The 16,984-nt window shown below is 37.8% G+C and overlaps 1 protein-coding gene across 2 annotated transcripts in view; it reads left to right on the top strand.

Moving 5' to 3' along the window:
• LIMD2 (LIM domain containing 2) overlaps positions 1 to 16,984 on the top strand; it is a 474,609-nt gene that overhangs the window by 179,757 nt on the left and 277,868 nt on the right. The window lies entirely within an intron of this gene.

The raw sequence follows: 16,984 nt of genomic DNA, 5'->3' as shown, positions 1-16,984 counted from the left end.
TCCCTTAATCAACTTAATATTTACTGTAACATTTCTGACTTACCCTGGATTTTAAGTTTTTGATTCCCAAGTTTGAGTACCTCTCCTGGTAGTTACTACTAACTCTTCCTGTAACACTGCACTCTTACAAAATGTTAATAAAATCTGCAGATTTAGCATTCTGGCAGGCAATGGAGATAGTTTTGTTTTACTTTGAAGACCCATGTCTTCTAAATGAAATAGTCACTCTGCTACTAGTATCCCTACTATTTAAGTTTCTCAGTATGGAATACTGTCCCTTTCTGGCAGAATATCTATTAAAAACATTAGCCATTAACTCAGATAACAGGAGGTAAGGTGACCTCAATCTAGTTTCATAGTAGTTGAAAAAAAAATATTTTCCAAGATTGCTCCAGCCTGTTGGAATCCACTGTCAGCAGTACTTAGAAATAAAGAGAATCTATTAAGTTTCCAAGTTAAACAAAAAGTATTAACTCATTTCTGTCTGTGATAAAATGTTTTAGACATACTGGCTAAAGTATGCTCTCCTGCTGACCTCTCATTTTGGCCACCATAAACATAAAAGTATCTACTGGATGGCCTTATGACTGTGTAACTTTTTAAACTAATTGTCTTCTTAACAATGTTGCTTTTAAATAGCTTTATTAATGTAGTGTCCATTTCACTCAGTAGTATATGTTTTCTTATGGCTAACCATTTGAAATGTCGGGACCCACTAGTGTGAGTCCCAAAAAGTGGAGACTGAATGGCCAAAAGAACAGACTTACATATACTAAGTCAGACTTACATATACTAAGTCGAGATGCCATTTCATGGAATATTCCCTTTTCTCTGATATATGGCTATCTTGGATTGGGTATAGATATATATATATATATATATATATATATATATATATATGTTCTTGGTGGGGGGATGTATGTGGGGGGGGGCTTGCTCCCCCTGCAAAAAAAAGTTTTAAGGAGAAGAGCGATTTTCGAGATTCACTTTTCTCCTGAGTTTTCTCTCTCTTTTTTTTTTTCGGCTTATCAGCTCTCGGTATCTCAAGTGCTGATATTTTAATGGGGAGCCTTTCTTATATTATACTCTGGTTTCAAATGATTAGATTTGAATATCTTTTGTAAGTGATGACTTTATATATTTCTGTCTTTGGCTTGGGTCATGGCATAAAAGGGTCTTTGTACAAGTCTATCTACCAGTTTAACAATTTAATTATTTAGTTAATTGAACATTTATGTCTGCACTGAACAGAAAGAAGGGAAAGTTCTATAGGCAAACAGAACTAAAAGTCATTTACTGAAAACTCATTCCCCACAAAAGAGCACATTACAGTAACTAAATGCAAAAACAAGGTAGCATAACTTAATAACTATACAAGACAACATGATAGGATAACTAAGCAAGTATACAACACAAACCTCTCAAATATACAGCTTTTCACAGAATGTCCAGATTCTTGCCTCATATTTTTTGGTCCATTTTTCTTAAAATTATGGTTTTCTGGCAAATTAGGGGTAAATCATTAAAGACTGAAGTTAGAAAATAATGACAGACATTTGAGTTTCAGACTTCATACCCTTCAACAAATTCATGGAAATGCAAATCCTGTTATTCTAACACAAGTTTTTAAGAGCAATATTAAAAAAATTACTCCTTTTTGGGTGCTTGTCCCACTTTTATTTATGGCTTTGTCCAGATTTCTTGGTGTAAGAGGTTGAGCGGTATAAACACACACTTTTAATTTGTCATAAAAAGCACAACTAATACTGAGCTAGTTTATGTGCAACATCAAATAAGAGGCAAAGTAGCATCTGTGCAGCAGTGTGCACAACTTTGTAAGTCTTTCAGTTAATATTATCTAATGTATTTATGCATGGAAAACAGTATAAAAGTTCCAGTCTGTTGAGAATTCCTGAGTAGGTGTCTTGTAACCTGTTATAGTCTTCTCTGCTGTTATTTGTTCAGGCGACTCTGTATAATTGCTACCCAATGATATACTAGCTTCACAGCTTATTACGAACTGTTATCTCTTACATTGTGCTGGTAGCGATTCCTATTTGTATATAGTCACAACATCTAGAGTACATTGCCGAGCTTGTTTTCATTAGACCTGATGTACATAATACTTATCGCTTATTTACTGCATGTTTCTATAACGCTACAAATTCAGTTATACTCTACTTAGTGATTAAGATGTTTAGCTGGTAACTTCTGTTTTTACTTGCAGAAAGGCTTGATAGACTTCAGTAGCATCTCTGTGCTCATTACCATTTTAATAAACTGTCATTTTTTTGTCCTTAAAAAAAAACAAAAGGCAGTAGGAACAGCAGCAGTGTATACCAAAGAAAAATGTAGATCAAAAACACCAAAAATCAGGAGAAAACCAGATCTTTTAGCGTAAAATGATTTAATTCACTATTCGTCAAAGGCAACTTCATCAGAAATACAATTCACTACTACAGAAACACACTTAAAATACTATCAGCAAGTGAACAATTAATTGTATAACAAGCTGTTCAACTTATAAAACAATTATTCAATTGAAGTGAACCAGCAATTAACTTAGTCCCATAGACTACTGTTTGCAGTAAAAAATACATCTAAGTAAAAACTTTATTTTTTAATATTAACTTTTCTGTTTTTTTTAAAAAACATTTTATACTGACTGTGTCATTCAGCCCAGGATGTATGTAAGAAGCCAGTCTCAGTTGCTGTACTGCTTCTTTCTGTTCTACTTTGTTCCTATAATCACCTCCCCTGATGTCCTTGTTCACTGACTCAAGAACCGAGAAGGTGAACTTTTTCCAGTTAATGCATGTAGTGGAATGTTTGCCCAAGGCATTGTTGACATTTTTTGTTCTTATAGCATACAAATGTTCAAGAATACTTGTCCTCAAACTTCTGGTGGACATTCCCACATAGAACGCTGGACATCCACTACACATTTATTTATTTTATTTTATATTTGTTGATAGGACTGGTCCAACTGGATATATGTCCATTTTCAGTGGAGGCCTGGGGGGAAAAGCTCCACAAATCAGAGTAGTATTTACAAAACACAGGTACATTACAAAGTTTTGACAATCATTACATTTCATTGCATTTTAACTTATTAATAAGAAAAAAATCCTAGTACCTAACAGCTATGGATATTCATACAAGAATATGTAAAATGACACTATTAAACTGTAAAGTCACACACACATTATTGTTAATAGAAAATAACTAGCTTATACAGGTATGAAGATTAGTGTCTAGGGACAAGTGAAGTAGTTAGTCAGGGTTAACACAGGGGCATAACCAATGTGATTTAAGGTATGGTTTCAGTTTGCTTTTAAATAGGGTAACTGAGGCTAGGGAGCTTAGTTGATTGGGGAAGGTGTTCCAGGTTTTACCCACTGTATTAGGGAACAACGAGTCTCCAGCCAAATTGTTGGTTTTACCTATTTGTACCAGTAGTTTATGTGATGAGTGTAGGGTCTTGAGGTTATTGTAGGGGCTGATAAGGTTAGTGAGTATTCGTTGGTTGATACAGGATCTTATGGGCAACTATTAGTTGGTTCAATAGTATTAGATTTGACAACTCTAACCATCCTAGTTGATTAATGTTACAATGATGGGTTCTATAGGTTGACCCAGTTACAAATCTGGCAATATTATTGTAGGAGATAGCCAGCTTGTTCAAATTGCTTTTACATAGTTTAGTATAGATAGGTGAGGCATATAGTAGGGTTGAGATTAAGTGGGTACGGGCAATAGTGGTTCTGGCTGGTGGAGTCAGAAAGGGTTTGATCCTGTAGAGGGAATCTAATTTTTTGTTTACTGTTTTTATAGTGTTGTTAATATGAGGCTCAAAGGTAAGGTTATTATCAATTAGTACCTCAAGTAGTTTTGTGGTAGGATCAGGAGACATGATAGTACCATTGCTAGATGTAATAGTAAAGTTCAGTGGGGTGGCCCTGCGGGTGGGAGTGAATAGTAGCATTTTTGTTTTTTTTTTATTCAAGATGAGACATCAGTGTAGAAGCCAATTCTCTACTGTGCTAAACATGTTTTGGGTTAGGGACTGAAGTTCTGATGGAGAAGTGGCTGAACATATTAGCGTGGAATCATCTGCATATTGGATACAGGTAGCTTGAGGTATTACAGAATGTAGGTCATTTGTAAAAATAGAGAAGAGGAGAGGACCCAATATGGAGCCTTGAGGGACACCAAGGGCAACTGGGAGGTGGGAAGACAAGTTATTCTCCCATAGTACAGCCTGTTGCCTGTTATTTAAGTAGGATTGGAACCACTGTATAGCAAGTGCATCCAGTGACAGGTTTTTAAGTATGTTTATGAGGAGCTGGTGATTAACCATGTCAAAGGCTTTTGACAGATCAATAAAGAGGACTGAGGATAGAGTGTCATTATTGCGATTTTTATTAATGCAGTCGGTAAAAGATAAGAGGACAGAGGTGGTGTTATGAAATGGTCTAAAGCCGTGTTGGCAGGTGGCTAGTAAGTTGTTTTCTAGTAGGTAGCTTAATAGTTGCTTATGAATGCATTTCTCCATGATTTTTGCCAATGGGGATAATATGGCTATAGGTCTGTAGTTAGATAAATCTTTGGAATTACCACCTTTATGCAGGGGGATAATATGTGAAATTTTCCAGATTGATGGGATGGTACCTTCAGTAATAGTTCTATTAATGAGGATGGATATTTGGTAGGCTATAGCTTTTGCAGCTTTTTGCAGGTATTCTGCAGGTAGTAGGTCTGCAGAGAGGGTGGTGGGTTTAAGTTTCTGAATAAGGGTACAGACAAGAGATGTAGGAACAGGTTGAAATTGAAATAGTGGGGGCTGAGATATCAGAGGAAGAAGATATGGTGTCAGGGGATAGCTGATTAGCAAGAGATTGAATGGTCTCTGTGAAAAAAAGTGTTAAAAGAATTGGCTATTTGGTTGGGATTGTTATGATCAGAGCCTGAGGGAGTGGGTGTGACTGAATGACCCATGTGTAAGAGTTTGTTGATGCCTGACCAGAATTTTTGAGGTTTATTTTGGTGGGTTTGTTGGAGCTGTCAGTAAAAAGTTCTTTTATCTGACAATATGGCTTTTTTTGTTTAATTTCTTAGCTGTCTGAACTTTAATTGTTCTGTAGGGCTTTTAATTGTATGCCAGCTGACCCAGAGTTTGTTTCTTTGGTGGATTTTTTGTTTGGTAGTTTTGGAGAGCCATGGGGCTGGTTTAGTCCTAGTTCTAATTGTACGTGTAGGGGCATGGCAATCTAGAGTGGCTAAGAATTTCAAATTAAAGTATTTAACTGCATCTTCTAATGGTAGGTGTTTTAGGGGTGACCAGTCACAAGTTATAAGTTCTTTTTGAAAGCTGTCTGGGTTAAAATTTTTGTTAGTCCTTATTGTCTTATAAATGGTTGGGTTTGGAATGTCACTCTTATACCTGATTAAGAAGGTGAGTGAGTGGTCGCTTATATCTTCAGGGAGGGTACCTACTTTGTAAGTTTGGTGATGACTATTTGTGAGAATCCAATCTAGGGTGCTTTCATTGTTATTACGTTTATTGGTTCTAGTGGGGGATGTAATGGTTTGAGTAAAACCGTATAGGTTAATATGAGTGGAAGGCTGTTCAGATGTACAGCACTTCCAGTTTATATTAAAGTCACCAAGTACATAGCCAAATAAACAATACCTTCACTACCACACTCTAATCTGCCTGGAACAGTGATGTTGAAATCAAGGTGTTGCAAAACAATATAAGAACCAGTGTGATGTACCTACATACTTTACATCCCATACACTTATGCATACCTCTGTTGTTTACTCTGAAACAACGGGAAGCATGTCCCCTCTCCAGCATATCCTTGATGTTACAATTTTTCTTGTACACAAAACAAGGCACCTCACCCAGTACATTTACCATGTCACCATTACCTAAAAATGATTTTCCAATTAATAATTTTACGAATCTGGTTGTTGTCAAAACTCATGTCCAAACAAAACCTAGGTTTGCTTGGACCTACACCATCTGTATACGTTCTTTTTGTGAAACCTTTTACCAAAATGGGAGGAAAATCATTCTCCCTTCTAGAGATAATCTTGCTGGCAGCTCTGTCCAGTAAATCTCTAGGATAACCCCTATCCAAAAATAACCTTTTAATAAACTGAACCTCCTCAAAAACGGTGGTGTCATCCACGGTCATCCGTGAAGCCCAGATGAACTGGCCACGAGGAATGTTCTTTTTAGTAAAGGAGGGGTGGTTACTTTTATAATGTACATAGTTGTTACAAAAAGTGTTTTTTCAGTAAATACTACTATAAACCTCATTCATAGTAGCTTCCCACCTAATAATCATATCCAGGAATGAAACTTCACGATCAAAACCACTTAAGGTGAATGTTAAAAAATCAGTTCACTTAAAACATCAACAAAACCATCTACATAAAACCTTCCTTTTTAACAATAAAAAACAGGTCATCTATGGACCTTTTATAAAAGACGACCTTGTCCTATAAATCCACACTAGGCAAAATTTCCAACTCCCACCACCCAAGAACCAAATTTGCATAAGTGATAAGAAAACCAAGCTGCTACTCCACAGCTGAAGGAAATTGTTGGAATTCACTTATTCAAAACTCCAGTTGAAGAAATGATTTCAAGAAGACTAAAATCTTAACAGAATTTTAATATTAAAACATAAAACCATGAATAGTTCAATGACACTCTGAGAGCTAGCATAACCAAAGGTTACAACAGGCCTTCTGTCGTTGTATAGTCTTTTTCAAAAGTTAGGTATGAGGCCCATAAATCTGAAACATCCGTATCACACAAACCCTTCGGTGCTGGTAAACTACTCAGTGGTGTCCTCAAAACGCTTTGTGTAGATAGAGGAACTTTCACCATTATACAGCTAAAGCTATTCCTTCAAATTCAGGTACAAAAAGTCTTTAACATAGAAACACAAGAAAATAAGTTCAAATAGAACATCCCAAACTGTCACTCGATAAGCGCTTTCGGTAAAACCTTCTTCAGATCATAAAAATTAGGGACTCCATTACTCATTTTTATATAAAACCTGTAACCAATGAAAATTGAAGACACGGACAGCACCTCTTTTTACATAAATGGTCATAACCATTCAAAATAGAAAATCAGATGACACATCTCCTTACTTAACCAATAGTAGGTCTCCTGGCCTTCAAAGTTGGTTTTAAGGGAATGACAACATTCAGCCCCGGAGGGCAATCTGCTCTTAAATTCACTATCCATTTAGTTTCACATAGTTCAGTTTTGTTACAAATATCACCTCTTCTGTTTCCTTCAAATACTCTCTCAATGACTTTGAACAAGAAACTATGGGTTGGGAATTTAGAAACATGTATTGCTAAAGCATTGTGAGTATCCTCTCTACGTATATCACTTAAATGTCATAGCAGTCTCTTTTTAAACATTTGGTTGGTCTTGCCAACATAGAACGATGTGCAGTTTTTACAGGTGGCTGGGTAGACAACATTTTGGAAGGTACAAGTAGCTTTACAGTTAAAGATAAATTCTTTATCCATGCCTGGATGTCTAAAGACATTATTGCTGTCAATATATTCACAAGCGGAACAATTTCTGCATTGGAAAGTACCTTTATGTCCCACTATTGTTGGCTTTGGAAATCCATCTTTCATACACAAAAGTCGCTTGATGTTCTTCTTATTCTTATAACTAAAATGTGGTTTATCACCTACTATAGCCCGAAGCTTCGGATCTTGTGTCAAAATTGGCCAGTATTTATTAATAATATCTTTAACCTGCTTTTTATCAGTACTATAAGTAATCATTAATCGCATGGAAGGTATTCCTTGTTTCATCTCAACCAAAGCTGTCTCAGAATTCTGCAATCGACTTCTTTGGAACTTGTTCACAGTGGGGTCAATATCTTTTTTAGAATAACCTTGTGTCTGCAAGCATCCTTTTAAATCAGCCATGTCTTGCTGGATAGTTGCTTCTTGTGTACATCTCCTAGTAATTCTAGAAAGCTCATTCTTCATTATATTGCTTGTAACATGCCTGGGATGCATGCTATTCTTATGGAGATAATGATTTCTCCAGGTAGGTTTTCTGTAAAGTGAGGTCTTCATCACACCTTCTCTATTAAGTGAGATGCTAATGTCCAAAAAAATTACAAACTCATGTGAGTATTGACTTGTAAACTTCAAAAAAGATGTTGTTTCATTTAAATACTGCAAAAATAATGAGAACTGAGCTTCATCTCCATCCCAAAGCAGGAAATGGTCATCCACAAAGCGACCATAAAATTTAACTTGCTGGAACCAGGGATTTGTGCCACCTGTTCTACTCCCCTCTAAATCACAAGAATTTTTCCCTCTCTCTTTTTACAGTCCTCCACCCTAGTCATGCTTTTTTTCAAAGTGACCTTCTATCAGCCCTGAAGTCAACTGTTAATCTGCTTGCTGAAGAGAGCACTGCTCCGTAAATGGAACCCTGCACAACCGTAATTAAAGGACAAGTATCAGGACCTGCAAACAGTGTAGGTTTATGTGTATGGAAGCAATTACACAGCAACAGCTTTCTTTGCTTTAACTTAGAAGAGGCATGCACACTACAGGATGTACTTTTCCCTTCCCCACTCCGTCTCCCATTTTGAGTGCTAACTATTTAATAGCTACAGAATTAGCCAAACTAAACCTAATCAAGTCATGGGCATAGTATTTCTAAACTATAGTTTTGCAGATCCCTATTTTTTCTCAGCTACCTGTGAGAAACCGTGTTTTACATAATTAAAGCTAACTTTATGTGTGTAGACCCTACACCACCTGAACATACTGACCTGGCTTACTTGCTTGCAATCTGATTGTTTTTTTCTTGTTCTCATTGGCTGGTCTGTGGTGTGGCTCAACCCAGTCCATTCACCCTCGCTATGCTCGGCTCACACCACTTCCCCTACCCTACCCCCATTCCCACCCACTCCCTCTTCAAATTTATACCATACCCATTGTCTACCTCATCTTTACTCATCTACCATTCAACACTGTCCACACCCACACCCATCTCTCCAAACTTCTCCCACTACACATACCCCTACCCTATATCATTTCATATACCAATCAACTTCCTGATAGAATCCTAATTCACACTTCCCTGCTCTCCCCTATGTCTACTCAGCCTAGCATACCTTGCCACTTCACACAATTCCCATTGTATTATAAACTACCCCCTCCTACTCTTCCTCTCCTTCTATTCTCATCTCCCCACAGCTTTTCAATACTCCTAAAACAATACTCTTTACTTTTAAATACACCCACACCCATATCTCTATATGTACTCTACTTAAAAATCACAGTCTGTTATCAAAACTAAGACTCCTTCTCCTCCACTCCCTCACTGAAATCAAACTCTAAGATGACATCCACCCTAACCCAGGGCCCACACATAGAATATCCCCCCACATCCAAACTTCCCCTTTCTTCTCATCTCACTCAACAAATCAAACCTTCTCAAATATCCCTCTTCACCAACTACCTCCAGATAGAAGCAACTGTGATCTATTCATCACCATTTTCAAACTTAGAAGTATTATAAACAAAGTTCCTGAATTCCATGCTGCCCTTGCCGTGTACTCCCCAGGCATAGTAGTGATTACTGAGACCTGGCTAAAGCCGTATATAAAAAAATGAAGAAATACTTCCCAACATGTATAGCATTCACAGAATGGATAGGCTACCCAGATGGGGTGGTGGTATTGCCATCATGTTCAAAACCTCACTCAAACTAATACGAGTACACTCCACTCCTCCCCTCGAGCTCCCCAACGCTGAAATATTAATCTCACATCTTGAAATAAATTCACACAAGTCTATCATTATTATAGCCGTCTACCTACCCCCAGCTAACAACCTTCCTATTATAGAAAACATGCTCTGCTGCGCTTCTACCGACTTTACCCAAGAAACAATAATACTAGGTGACTTTAATCTAGATTGGCTTACCTGCTCCTCTAAAAATCCCACCAACTTTAATTTGTATAACTTCTGTCAAACCATTAGCCACACTACTCACATAGATAAACATTTCAACAAGCAATCTATATTAGACTGGATTCATACAAAAAAACCAATATAAGTTACAAAGCTGGCTGCCTTCCAGACACACTTAGTGACCACTTTCCTACCTTTCTTCTGATGAAGTGAATAAACACACCTGATAACATCCTATTTAAACACATCCACAACCAAAAAAGTTTCTCTCCCACTTTATTTAATTTACTACTTCAAAAATATGACTGGGCACCACTACATTTCCTTCGGTTAGACCTCACTGTGCTGTACTTTAATAAAGCATTCCTCGAGATACTTAATAATTTAGCACCCATCAGAAAAATTCACACTAAAACCAAACAACTGCCTTGGCTTACAAAGGAGACCAAACTTCTACTTAAACAAAGGGATAGAGCCTGGTCTCTCTACCAAAAGACCAAAAACAAAGAAAGCCTAACCACCTACCAACAAGTAAGAAATCAATCTAAAACTCATATTAAGAAAGACAAAAAAAACATACTTCCTAACATGTCAGAAAAGACACCAAAATAATCCCCCCAAATTTTGGCAAGCCATAAACTCTCTCCTCAGGAAAACCTATAACCCCTACCCCATCATTCAACAGTTGTACAGACTATATAGCAACACATTTTAATACCCACTTCATTAACTCCATCAGTACCTTGCTAGACAATAGTACTAACTCACCTCTATCCTCGCCCACTACCACTGAATTTAGCCCTAACTCTTTCTCTCTTAAGCCAATCCAAACTAGTTACATAAAAAAACTCTCAATTAAATTAAAACCTGCACTCTTGCAGCTGATCAACTACCCAACGAATTTCTAAAACTTGCCGCTGCATCCATCTCCTATCTCATATCCTTTCAAATGAGCTGCTTTATCTCTGAACATTATGTTCCTGTCCTATGGAAGATATCGTATATCATACCTTTACACAAAGGTGGCCCCTCCACTGACCTTTCTAACTGTAGACCAATCATCGTTCTCTCACCTATAACCAAAATCTTAGAAAAATGCATACATCAACAACTCCTTAACCACTTCCTAAAAAACAGCCTTTTATCTAATAGTCAACATGGGTTCCAACCTAGGCATAGTACTAATACTGCTCTTTTAAGTTTCACAAATACTGTTAATCTCCTAAAAAACAAAGGCCAGCTTGTCTTTGCTATCTTCCTCGATATGTCCAAAGCTTTCGATACAGTATCACACTAAATACTTCTCAACAAACTTGGCTCATATAATCTTAGTAAAACATCCCTAACCTGGTTTCATAGATATCTGATCGACAACAAGCCACAAAATGAGATAACAAATGCTCCCGCCCCTTCTACCCATCACTGTTGGAGTCTCTGAAGGCTCCATCCTCAGCCCCTTCCTTTTATCATATTTACCAACAACCTCAGTACCTCCACACAACCCGTTTCTATCATTCAATATGCCGACAATGCTTCACTCATCTGCTCTGTCCCCTCCAGTATTGAACTACAAGAAAAAACATAGAATATCCTCCAAGACATAGAGAACTACCTAGCTGCTCATCAGCTCATATTAAACCCCAACAAAACCAAGGTCATGGTCTTTAGTAATACCAGTGTAAAAAATACCTCATCCCCTGTCACTATCTATTCCTCAAATGGAACAAAATTTGCACCAGTCGAGCAAACTAAACTCCTAGGCGTAACGATAGACAATGGCCTGAAATTCAATAAACATATAGCACTAGCAATCAAAAAAGTCCACATTAAACTCAGTGTACTCTACAGCGCAAAACCCTCTCTAACCAACTTTGCCAGACTATCCACAGCCAGATCCCACCTTCTATCCACTCTACTTTATTGCTCCTAAATCTTTACTAACCTGTGCAAATCAGTTATGAACAACCTCAAATCCTGTTATAACAAAATAGCTAAATCTGGCTCTAACCTACCCACAGATCACATCACTGCTCCATTCTTCACCATCTCAGCTGGATCGAACTTCCAAACCTACTATCTCTCAACCAGCTAATAATTTCACATGGAGTTATCCATTAACCTGACAACTGCCCAGTCTAGCTGACCTTATCCAGCCCTATATAAATCTCAGGTCCCTTAGATCTTCTGACAAATTAATGCTCAGTGTAACACAATGTAATCCCACAACTATCATGGGGATTCCTTATGCACCAACAAAATAGCCAAAACCTGGAACCATCTCCCCAAGACATACTTATTAATCCTGATACTCATAATTTCAAACATCTACTAAAAGAATATTACTCTAAACGATGGCTATGTTTCTGCACAACTCCAGGCTAGTCAAATACGCTGTCCTCTCTCCTCTCTCTTACACTACATCCCCTTTTGCAGATTAGTGTGCTTCTCTTACCTACATGATAACAGCTTGTATTTCTACCTGCTGATGTTTAAAATCTACGTTCTGTGTGTTAAAAAGTTAAAATAGTGTGTACTATACTTATTGCATATACAGTTCTCATGCCTCAATCCTGAGTAATGTAAATTTATTCATAGCTCTGTAAGTACTTTCACACTTGTTTTAATTATGTACATGTATGGTGCTTTTCTCTCTGGGTCTCTGCTGAAAATGGGCTCCTAGTCCAGTCGGACACTACCCAGTAATCTAATGAAAATAAATAAAATAAATACATAAAGTCTAGCAATTAAATCAGTGTACAACCAGTTCCTCCAAAAAGTCAGTAGATCCCATCAACAGCCATAACAGAATTGCATTCATAAGTGAAGATAATTAAATGCTTAAAATGGGATGAGCATTCCCTGACATATTATGGACTGATGGACTGAGGACAAAAGCTCTGAATCGTTAATGAACTGCTTCCTGTGCCCGGGGTACAGGGTTTGATTCCTTCCACCTTCATTTGCCTACTGTGTGACTCTGAGCAAATCCCTTAATCTGATAGTGCTCCTATGTCACTTCTGCAAAGGGACATTTGTGTCTAGTGGGCTTACCTAGTCAACAACTGGGTAAAATAAAATAAAAATAAATATTAATCATATTACTGCAGTTCCCAGATTTACAGAGCTAAGTAACCTGATTTAGGATCTGCAGTCTATGAGCTTACAAAAGATTAATTTTACTTGCACATTTTTGAACTTAGGTAGTAGCAGAAAGGCTATGTCATGATTCATCAGCCTTGTAGTCCTTCTTATGATTCCTTATTCTACCTAACTGCAGGTGTTGTTTTTGTAGGCATGCAAATGTATTCAGCTAGAACAGGAATGTCACAGGGGCATGACACCATGAAGTACAGCATCAATTTTAAGCAAATCATCAAGAATTCAAATATATTAAGCCTCATCTCTTACTCAGCTTGATGGCTCTATGGCTCTGAATTAATCATGTTGGTAGCACTTAATTAAATGACGGGTTATTTGGTGACATATATACATTCTTTGTATGTAAATATGTACTCAATAAATCATCCAGTGTTTTGACAGAATTTGCCTTGTTACCAAGGTTACTAGTCACATCAAAGTAGTTGTGTTTATCATCTAGACACTAGTGACTTTTACAGTATTGTGTTCCCTGCATACAGTAGATCTATGTCCCAGAACTCATGTAATTTTTTCCTTATTTATATTGCCCATCACGTAACAAAGACAAAAATACTAGTTCATCTGTGGGGAGTGCTGTGCTGAAGGGGATAAAATCATTATTGCATGCACCTCCTCCAAGATGTTTAGTATGCAATGGCACATAATAAGATTATCCCCTACCACATTCCCCATTACAGTGAGTTTCTAAACCTAGTGTCGACCCTGGGGCAACTTCTTTTTTGCTTCATTTATACTTTATAAAATGAAGAGCACATAGGTAGATCTAGCCTCTCTGCTTTGAGAAACATGAGTATCATTTCTGTTTCTTTAAAGGATGCTTGTAACGTGGGTTCAGGGAATGTGTTACAAATAAGCTGTATCCTGCCCACAGGAATGTTGTTATCTTAACCTTCCCTTGCATTCCATGTTTTTCTTTCAGTGTTCTATAGAGAAAAGTCAGAGTTTGGTTCAGTTTTGTCTAAAGTGCACTAAACAAATGAAGATGTTGTGTAATGAGGAAGTGTAAAGATTTCCACAGATACCAGAGACTTCAGGGCACACAGCACAGAGAAGCAGTAAGGCAAAACAACAGCAGGATATCAACATAAGTATATGGTCTACAGCATGTGTTGGCTATAAACCTACATATTTCAGGGCACTATGTGCCCAGGCAAGGGAAAATGAATCTAGTATATATAGTATATGTAGACTTACCTCTACATACAGCACAGCACTACGTGCTTAGGCAAGGGAAATACTCTGGGGTTGCAACATGTGCACCCCACATACAGGAGGGCACGTGGCACATAAGCACATGGTGGCAGCATTGTAGACATACCTTTGAACCTCTGAGACACAGTCAAAAATAATTGGGGGGGGACAAAGGTCCAACATTAGGAACAGATTTTAAGTATTGCTCTTATCAACACAGAAAGATGTTAGAATAACAGGTTTTCGTATTAGCAGGTATTTTCTGAAGAATATGAAGTCTGAAACTCAAATACCTGTCATTATTTAAAGAATGCAATCCTCAATGATTTGCCAGAAATCCACATTTTTTCAAGGGACAGACCAAAATATGAGGCAACTAACTGGATATCCTGCAAAAGTCTGGAGAGTTGAGAGGTACTGTAGATTATACAACATTTGCAGGTCAGGCATGGAGGTACCAGGGCACAGTCTTGCAGTGGTGTGGGACAAATGACATTGTAGGCTGTATGCCCATGTACTCTAGACTGCTGGACCATTAAAAGATGGGAGCAAGGCAGTCAGCAAAGAGGGATCTGTAGCTTTGCATCCATGTGTTTAGGGGGGTTTACAGTTGCCCAGAGTTGCCACTTTCAAAGCTGTGTACTCCATGCTGACTCAGAGCATGATGCAGTACCTTTCACAATTCTTATTAGTCAGGGAGATGGGAAATACAATGGTAATGCTGGGTGTGTGTGTGTGTGTGTGTGTGTGTGTGTGTGTGTGTGTGTGTGTGTGTGTGTGTGTGTGTGTGTGTGTGTGTGTGTGTGTGCGTGCGTGCGTGTGTGTGTGTGTGTGTAAGAGCCAAGTGGGTTGTCTTAGCAAATATGAGGCATGGACTGCCAGGAAGAATACTAGTGTTGACAGGTGTGATAGCACTAGTGTTTAATTCAGACACATGGTTATGACCCAGTACTGAGATCTTTCCCATTGTGGCTGTACCTGTCTCCAAATCACATTTTATCACCATCATGCTAATTGACCAACCTACATTTAGTGAGTCCTAGGACATGTATTACCTTCTTGTGTGGGCACAGTACAGTTGATGCTTGAATTACATCATAATGAAGAGTACATTGGAAAAAAAAGTATCTTGGCATATATACATAAATACATCTACATGAAAGAACTATAAGACAAGCAAAGCTGAGGAGCATGTGCATCTTGCCAAATACCACCCTTAAGATGTGTTCCCTACTTCCAGGAGATAAAAATATGTCAGGCTGGGGATGAACTTGCAGGTACACATCCAATCATCAAGGTCAGACTTGAAAAAGGCAAGGGTGTTGTTCTACTTGATATGCAGAGGCAATTTGTTCCAGAAAGGAAGCAACGATTGGGTGATGAATCTATCTCTCTAAAGTGTTTTATTTATATTTATTTATCTTTTGCTGACCGGGTTAGTCCCACTAGGCTAGTAACCACTTTTCAGGGGAGATCCGAGGTGGTATTTATACTATAAAGGGAAGTTTGACCAGATCATTAGGGAACTTCCTCTACACTTTTCGATAGGTCCTGTGGGAACTCAAACAGGTGGGGACTTGGTTTAATGTCTCATCCAAAGGATGGCACTCTCAGGAGTTAGTGGAGGTTCGTATTCTTGGTTTTGTTTGTGTAGCTGCTCATCCTGTGAAGGTGTAACATATCCATTAGGGTGGGGTCTTTGATGGCACCGAATGCAAGGCATAGATCTCCATGCAGGAGTTTGTAAGAAACAGAGTATATGGATATAGTTTTTAGTCAGTCTTGGTAGCCAAGGGTTTTTAGGCCAATAATCTTTTTTATCAGGAGCCACCCATACATGAAACGTTTGATGCTGAGAGATTATGTTTTACAAACAGATACTCTTCATAAGGATAATGATAGATATTATGCTTGGGTCTAAATAGTGTGAACAACATTCCACAGTCCTTTCTTCAAAAAGATATGAGTGACACAAGTTCAGACAAGAAAATAAAAAAAGATTGTTCTTAAGAAATGTTTTATTTTTCTAACAAAAATGTAACCTTTATAACACCTTTGCTAAGATACATCAGTCCAGCAGTATGGCTGTTTGGTCTGTAAACATCTGTATGCTTATGGTCAGTTACCAGATAGATGTGAACAAACTGTGAAATTCCCAGGATCAAATGTTGGAGTTAGGCAATTCTGAATTCTGATTATAAAAGTATGAAGACTCCAAATATCAGCATAAGTATTAACCCATGCAGGTAGACTTTTGACTAATGCTTCTTCCAAAATGAAAAAAACACAGTTATTGGCTAACAGGACAACCTTATCCAGAGAGCATTACATTCAAAATCAGAATGCTTCTTACTTCTGCTGGATACTTGCAGTCCAGAAGAATTTTCTCTTACATATAAACTGTAAGATAATAGTGTTAAGGAGACTCTGTACAGCTGGTTGCCATTTCTCCAGACTGTTCTTCTGTAAGGAAAAACAAGAAGTTTATTTTGCAACAGAATTTGTGCAAGTTAGCTATCTACTGATAGGGTCATTCCCAGGAGGACTGTATTTATTAATTTATATTTGTTTACCGGGGTAGTGCACTGATCTCAATAGCCATTTGCAGACACAGCTTGGATATATCTTATGGCGGGGTACAAAAAAT

The sequence above is a fragment of the Protopterus annectens genome, chromosome 13.part0 (assembly GCF_019279795.1).
Source record: "Protopterus annectens isolate FY-2018-M chromosome 13.part0, PAN1.0, whole genome shotgun sequence".
Classification (NCBI taxonomy): Eukaryota; Metazoa; Chordata; order Ceratodontiformes; family Protopteridae; genus Protopterus; species Protopterus annectens.
This window is presented reverse-complemented; position numbering and strand designations above follow the sequence as displayed.